The sequence below is a fragment of the Antrostomus carolinensis genome, unplaced genomic scaffold (genome assembly GCF_000700745.2).
Source record: "Antrostomus carolinensis isolate BGI_N321 unplaced genomic scaffold, ASM70074v2 scaffold2423, whole genome shotgun sequence".
In the NCBI taxonomy this organism is placed as follows: Eukaryota; Metazoa; Chordata; class Aves; order Caprimulgiformes; family Caprimulgidae; genus Antrostomus; species Antrostomus carolinensis.
In genome coordinates, this window is record NW_010304297.1 from 81785 (window position 1) to 88192 (window position 6408).

Below are 6408 nucleotides of genomic sequence, written 5' to 3' on the forward strand. Positions count from 1 at the left end.
TCCAGCCTTTGGATTAATGCTCCTGGGGGAAAACCAGGGTGTGGAAGAATGGGATACATTCATTAGCAGGGACAAGGGAGGGTCATTAATGCACGGGGAGATGAAATGGGGTTTTTAATGCCTTTTTAGGGTTTGACATTCAAAGCTCTGTGCTCCATGAATTACTGTGCATTGTGTCCAGACCGAGCTCTACCAGCACAAAAAAAATCTATCCCCTTCCTTTCCCTCCTTCATAGGCATGAGGAAACCTGCAGAGGTTAGAGCAGGACCTGTGCTGTGACCAACCCTGCAGCAGAACCAGCGGCCACCCCATCCTCATGGTTGCAGCGGTGCTGAGAGCAGCACTTGCCAGTGTCCCTGTGTCCCCAGAAAGAAGCAGGAGCCAAAAAACCTCTTTCTTGGCTCTGCCCAGCCCTGGGAGTCCGTTCCCCGCCACGGCCCGCTGAGAGAGAACAAGGGGTGGAGGAGAAAAACCGGCGCAGCAGGGTGCAGAGATGCCAGCCGAGCCCTCACCGCCCCTTCACACCCGCCTTACCTTGGCCAAGCAGGGGCCAAGCTGAAGTCAGAAGGGTCTTTACCAGTCTCAGCCAGAGCCTCAGTGCTTGCTGGTAAGGTGGAAGAAGGCAAAGAAAATTCAGATCCTATTTTTTCCCTCCTCAGTGTCTGGTCCCCAGGGCAGCGTGACTTCCCTGGAGCAGACTTGAAAGCAGCTTGGCCATCGCTGGACATCACACAGCCACTGTGGAGTCTTGCTGGGTGAACCCAGGCTCACACCACTTAAAATTCATAGTGTCTTCCTTCCCTTCCTCTTAATCAACCCCCTCAGAGGGCTTGGAGGCAGGATGGACTCAGGCAAAAAAGGCAGCAGAAGGAGAAGAAGAAAAGCCCCACCATTTCCAGATGCTTTCATGGTGCCTCTCGCAGGCGTGCACATATATTCCTGTCTCGGGGTTTGTTTAGAAGGAGGCTGGCAAGGCATCTGTGCCAAAACCATTTCAGATTTGTTTAAAAAGAAAGTTACAAAACCCAGTATTGTTTCAGGGAAAACAGTATGTTTTAGTTTTAAACACTGGAGTGCTGGAAACCTAAACATAGTTGGTGCTGGAAAATCAGAAAGGGAGACCAAGGCTATAAAACACTAAGCACTCCGGCTTTAAGAAACAAGCCTGTCTCCTCTGCCTTTCCAAGAAGAGTGGAGAGCAAATAGGAAATGGTGACAGGTTCCTCACAGGTTTAAAATTCATGTTTAATAAACTCAGATGCTAGCAACAGCACCAAGAACCCAGGAGCTGGTTCATCCTGGCAGCATCTCATCTAAACCTACAAAAAAAGCATTGTGGAAAGCCTTTAACTCATCATTGACTAGAGGTGACTTGATAACAAGCTTTTGACCTGGGACAGGGGCTCATGTTTCTGCTGAGCCTTCTGCATTTATGAACCTTCTGCCTTCTCCAGCACCTCTATGTCCTTCTTGGAGTGAGGGGCCCAAAACTGAACCCAGCACTCGAGGGTCAAATTTAAAAACATTTCTTATTTAATATTCCTTTATTTTCTGCCCCAAGAATGTGGTTTTCCACCAAAGACACTTTGCTTATCAGTGGGCTTCCCATCACTGGCTTGCAATGGGGTGTATTGCTCAGTGTTTCTCCTAGACGAGAGACATGATGCAAGTTACCAGCATGCAGAAAGGAAAAGCCCAGCTCCCCAGAGCTGCTCGCCTTGGCTCTGGAGGCTACACGTTCAAACATGGCTAGGACAGTGCCTACCTAACCTTAGAGGGAGAATCATAGAATCACAGAATCATTAAGGTTGGAAAAGACCTCTAAGATCATCAAGTCCAATTGTCAGCCCAACACCACCATGCCCACTAAACCACGTCCCTAAGTGCCACATCTACACATCTTTTAAATACCTCCACCACTGCCCTGGGCAACCCCTTCCAATGCCTGAGAACCCTTTCAGGAAAGAAATTTTTCCTCATATCCAATCTAAACCTCCCCTGGTGCAACTTGAGGCCATCTCCTCTGGTCCTGTCACTTGTTCCTTGGTTGAACAGACCCACCCCCACCTCTCTACACCCTCCTTGTAGGGAGTTGGAGAGAGCCAGAAGGTCTCCCCTCAGCCTCCTTTTCTCCAGACTCAACAACTCCAGTTCCCTCAGCCATGAACTCATCACACCTGTGCTCCAGACCCTTCCCCAGCTCTGTTGCCCTTCTCTGGACACGCTCCAGCACCTCCATGGCCTTCTTGGAGTGAGGGGCCCAAAAAGGAACCCAGCACTCGAGGTGCTGCCTCACGAGTGCCGAGTACAGGGGTGAGAGAACCTCCCTGGTCCTGCTGGCCACACTAGTGCTGATCCAGGCCAGGATGTTGTTGGCCTTCTTGTCCACCTGGGCACTCTGCTGGCAAAGTAAGCAAGGGATGGTATTTAATGGAAGTGATTGCCCACGATACCACAGTCGGCGTGACAGGAGCGAGCGAGTTTGCTGGCACATGGAGTGCAAGGAGGGGCGTTTTGGGGTGAGATGCTCATGGTGTGGGTTCATCAGGGTGGACAACAGGAAAAATGCATCTCACTGATGAGAAACTGTGAGCAAAGCTTTGCTGATCCCCCAAGGAGCCTCCCAGCAGAAGGCAAGAGTCAGAAAAGCATGTGTGAGTGTGACCAGTGTCACCGTTGCCGTTTACCCCAAACAGTTGTAGCATCAGGCAATTAAAACCATCGCTCTCCTGGTAGTTATGCTAATGTACAGCTTGAGGATGTTTTGAGGTTGCACGTGGCCCAACGTGCTGTCACTGCAGTCAGACTCAGCAGCACAGCCCTGGGAGGAACTGGAGGACACATCCCTGGGCAGGCAGGACCCACACACCCCACCTGACCTGACAGCTGGGTAAGGCCAGGAGAAGCACTGGGCAAAGCATCTCTTCCAGCCAGCAGCTTGCAGAGCCCAGGCTGCAGCACTCTCTGGCTGCCCCAGCCCTTCAGCCGCTGCGTGTAGGGGGTTTTTTTTTGAGTAGGAATAAATCCATAGCTCGTTGCTCTTTAAGGACATGCTTCGTTCGCTTGGATGAGGAGATGCAGGCGTGAGCTGTGGCAGCCTACGGACAGAGTGAGCTGCTGCCAAACAGCCCCTCGACACTCACTCCAGACGCATCCCTCACCACCCTGGGGGTCATGAATGACTTTATAAGGTTCTGAGTTAAACAAAAACCCAACCAAACGAAGGGTAGGGAAGCCCATCTCCTTCCTCCCTGGGCCTGAAGGGGGAGCGTTCTTCTTGAAGATGTTATCACTCTGGGTTTTTTTTGGCACCCGTCCCCTTTTCGCTGTTTCTCTCAGGGCCCCATATAAGGCCAGATTTCCAAAGCCAGGTGCCGCGGCGGCAGTGTGCGAGCAGGGCTGCACGCCTTCCCCGGGCGCTCGCGTCTGGCCTCTCCCAGAGATGCTTCTCCAACCACACCGGTGGCCGCTGGGTTTGGCAATCCCCTCCTATTGCTGGGAAGGGACCATGGGTGATACAAGCCATGGAGGAGAGCAGACATGACCCTCTCCCCTCCTGACAAGCACGCCTTGTCTTGTCCCCTCTGGCAGCAGCTTTGGCACAGCGGTGCAGGCTCATTTGTACCCAGGCCAAGAAACGATGTTTATTCAATTTCGCATAATCTATTTTCCATCGACTCACAATGGATCTGTTTTTCAACCACAGATGACTTAGCATGGAAACAAACCTCTCTCAAGCAGGAACCCAGCAAGGTTTTCCTGGGATCTGTGTGACACCCCAGGTCTGGGTGATGCCACTACCCTTGTCCATCACAAAGTGTCCTTCACCCAAGAGACAGGTGACTTCAACCCGTGGCAGCCCAGCCACCTCCCAACCTGCCCATCATATTCTCTTTTCAAGGGCTTGGTGCCATTCAAACCAGGGACACAATTTCCTTTGGTATCTTGAAAAAAAAAGGGGTCTTAAAAAGTTTCAAGCCAGAAGAAACCATTAAATCACCCGGACTAAGAGAGCCCCACCTCGTGCACAGCCCGGTGCCCCATGTTTGTTCAGGTATACCTCCCATGAGGTCTTCTGCGGTCTGTGCAGTCCGAAAAGCCACCCCTTTCCTCAGAGAGCTGTTTCAGGAGTTTATCACCTTTACAAAACACGGGTCTTGGTTCTAAGTGGATTTTATCTGACTTCATTGTAAGGACATAAAAAGAACCAGCGATTTTCTCCAAAGCAGCAAAAGGTCCGTTAGTAACCGGTATGTTTCCCACAAAGATATTTACACACTGCAATCAAGTCACTTGTCAATCCTCTAGATAAGCTAAACGGTTTGTACTTTTAAGTTCCCACTGGAAGGTGTTTGTCCAGCCCCACCATCAAACCTCCTCTTGGCAGGCTTGTTTCCTGCAAAACCAAACCACCTCAACGGGCGACACCGATGTGGGACATGCACTGGCCACTCTCCCGAGGTCACCCCTTTTTGCTGGGGCGTTGCACCCCAGCAGGCACCAAGATTTGCTCTTTGGTCATGACCTTTTCCAGAGCTCCCAGTTTGCAAAGCACTGGTTCTTCATCTTAGAATCATAGAATGGTTTGGATTGGAAGGGACCTTAAAGATCATCCAGTTCCAATCCCCCTGCCATCAGCAGGGATTCCTTGCAAGCATTCCTTGGTCCACCTGCCCCCCTGAGCTCCCACATGCTCAGGAGTCTGGGGTATCACAAGACCCATGTCCTGCTGCTCTGCCCTCATCATGGTTACATTATGTTACACGCTGTTAAATTAAGTGTTCACACATATTACATGCAGACATCTAACTTTTAACAGCCTTCTAATTATCAGTGCCCCCTATTTTCCCTTCAGCTGATGTCACGTTAACCTGGATTTCATTTACCCAAATCATGCTTTTTCAGAAAATGACCACAAAATCAACAATTCCCCTTCAAAGTTCTCCTTCAATTTCTCTAGCAAAGAGAACTGCTGGAAATTAATTTCAGTAAGCAAAAGCCCCCCTTTTTTTTTTTTTAAAGACTCTGGGGTGCATGTTAACCAGACCTGTTAATTTTAAAGCGTTCACTGCTAAGAGATGTTGTTTAATATCCTCTTGGTTACTAACGGGCTGGAAAGTATTTCATCACCCACATGTGATGCAAATACATCATCCAGCGTCCTTCCAAACATATGGACTGAAGTCTAGATGTGCAAGCCTCACACATGCAGTAAAAAAAGACTTTTTTGAAGAATGCAGTAAAGGCTTTTTTGGAGAATGCAGTAAAATCTAATTACCTTTGGCCTCAGATCTGAGCACCTAGACGTAGGCTCCTAAACACATATTTATTTAAGTAATCTAAATAAACATATTTATGCTGACACCTCAATAGGAAAGGAACGATTCCCAGAGGTGCTAAATACCAGCAACGTCTACCAGCTTGAAGGAGATGTGGGCTGCTCAGCTCCTAGGTGGACAGCAGTCACCACCAGCACCAAAATGACCCCACAGAATCCCAGAATCGCCTAGGTTGGAAAAGACCTTTAAGATCATCGAGTCCAATCATTAACCTCACACTGACAAGTCCCCGACTAACCCATGTCCCTCAGCACTATATCTACACGACTCTTCAATCCCTCCAGGGATGGGGACTCCACCACTGCCCTGGGCAACCCCTTCCAATGCCTGAGAACCCTTTCAGCAAAGAAATTCTTCCTCGCATCCAATCTCAACTGCCCTGGGCACAACTTGAGGCCATTTCCTCTGGTCCTGTCACTTGTTCCTTGGTTGAACAGACCCACCCCCACCTCTCTACATCCTCCTTTCAGGTAGTTGTATAGAATGGAAAAGTGTTGAAAAAAAACCACGTTGCTCTTCAAAAACCGGGCTGATCGGATCCCTTCCAGCAAGATTTCAGGGGAAGTCCAAAATAAAATCAGAGGAGACGAAAGACATCAGCCCTCTGTGTCCAGTCCCTGTCCCAGCTGGGAAGTCTAGACACATTCCCACCATGGGGAGCCACCTCACATTCCAACCATGCTGGACCCATGTCTTGGTGCTCACAAGGGCTACGTTGCTGATGCATCAGATGGTGCCTTGTCACGTCAGGGAGAGAAATGAACCCATTGGTGCCATCCGCAGCCCTGATGGATGGGGTGTCCTGGGCAAGGGCAGCTCTCCTGCAGTCCCAAAGGGAACCGTGGAGCGAGGAAGACCCAAAGGCCACCTGAGCCAAGCTTGGTGAAAGGATTTGTGCGGGATGGCAGTTGCTGGGCTCTTCTAGCGACCTCCTTTGAACTGTTAATCAAGCACAATCTTGCAGAATAATAGCCTGGTTATTATTGCCTTGTTTGCATAACAAAGAGGCCCAATAAAACTGATTTGACTGTGCTCAGAGGGGGTGTGAAAGATCAGCGCTGAGAAAAG

General features: G+C 49.8%; 1 protein-coding gene across 1 annotated transcript in view; it reads right to left on the reverse strand.

Annotated features, from left to right (window-relative positions):
* Positions 1-6408, reverse strand: part of RGMA (repulsive guidance molecule BMP co-receptor a) — a 16731-nt gene that overhangs the window by 3470 nt on the left and 6853 nt on the right.